The sequence below is a fragment of the Lolium rigidum genome, chromosome 1 (genome assembly GCF_022539505.1).
Source record: "Lolium rigidum isolate FL_2022 chromosome 1, APGP_CSIRO_Lrig_0.1, whole genome shotgun sequence".
In the NCBI taxonomy this organism is placed as follows: Eukaryota; Viridiplantae; Streptophyta; class Magnoliopsida; order Poales; family Poaceae; genus Lolium; species Lolium rigidum.
In genome coordinates, this window is record NC_061508.1 from 326,836,475 (window position 1) to 326,836,742 (window position 268).

Consider the following 268-nt stretch of genomic DNA (forward strand, 5'->3'; position numbering starts at 1 on the left):
CTACCAGGCAAACAGTAGTTTGAATCAAATAATAATAGATTCAAAAGCTTTACAGACTTTGCACTACACAGTAAAAAACAAGCTAAATTGTAGAACTTTATTAATGAGCTATTTTTTAATTGCTATATTAATGAGCTAAATCTGAACTATAAATCAAATGTTACTGTAAAAGGAAAGGGGCCTTTGTTCGAGCAAGAAACTGGTGTCACTGAAAAAGGAAGTTGAGTGTGACTGGTTTTCCGAACTGAACAAGTTCAGCAAAGGAAGT